This window comes from Neopelma chrysocephalum, unplaced genomic scaffold (assembly GCF_003984885.1).
Source record: "Neopelma chrysocephalum unplaced genomic scaffold, ASM398488v2 Primary Assembly neopelma1_94842, whole genome shotgun sequence".
NCBI lineage: Eukaryota > Metazoa > Chordata > Aves > Passeriformes > Pipridae > Neopelma > Neopelma chrysocephalum.
Window position 1 is genome coordinate 1 of NW_020923547.1, and position 732 is coordinate 732.

Sequence of the window (732 nt, forward strand, 5' to 3'; positions counted from 1 at the left end):
AGCGGGTAAGGGCACCTGGGCACACCTGGGCACACCTGTGTGCACCTGTAACACCAGTACACACCTGTACACACACGTAGAGATCACACCTGTACACACCAGCGCATCGGGCCCATCCTGGGCAGTGGGTAAGGGCACCTGGGCACACCTGTACACACCTGTACACATTTGAACACACCTGAACACACCTGTCCCACCTGTCCCAGGACGCTGCAGACGGAGGTGAAGCCGGTGCTGGAGAAGTTGACGCAGGACCAGGACGTCGACGTCAAGTATTTCGCACAGGAGGCACTGACAGGTGAGGGACACCTGGGGGACACCTGGGGGGGACATGGGACACACCTGGGGACACCTGGGACACACCTGGGACGCACCTGAGGGGACATGGGACACGGGGGGGGTCATGGAGGGGACATGGGACACCTGGGGGGATGGGGAACATCTTGGGGGGACACACCTGGGGACACCTGGGGGCACCTGGGGGGACACAGGGGGTGTTGGGGACATTGGGGGGGACATAAGGGACACCTTTTGGGGGGGGACACAGGAGCGACATTGGGGGTGTTTGGGGACACTGGGGGGGTCTCGGGGTGGGCTCTGGTGACACTTGGGGACACCGAGGTCGCCCTGTGACCTCCCTGTCCCCCCCCCTCCCCGCAGTGCTGGCCTTGGCCTGACCCCCCCCGGGACCCTCCCGCATGTGACCAGCGCTGTGACCCCCCCCCCGGTGTC

At 64.9% G+C, this 732-nt stretch overlaps 1 long non-coding RNA gene across 1 annotated transcript; it reads left to right on the forward strand.

The window, feature by feature from the left end:
- The first annotated feature begins 79 nt into the window (after positions 1 to 79).
- Positions 80 to 711, forward strand: LOC113980625. The gene is made up of 3 exons (XR_003538177.1): positions 80 to 128; positions 207 to 298; positions 661 to 711. It is a non-coding gene; the product is annotated as an uncharacterized LOC113980625 (long non-coding RNA).
- The last annotated feature ends 21 nt before the right edge of the window (positions 712 to 732 follow it).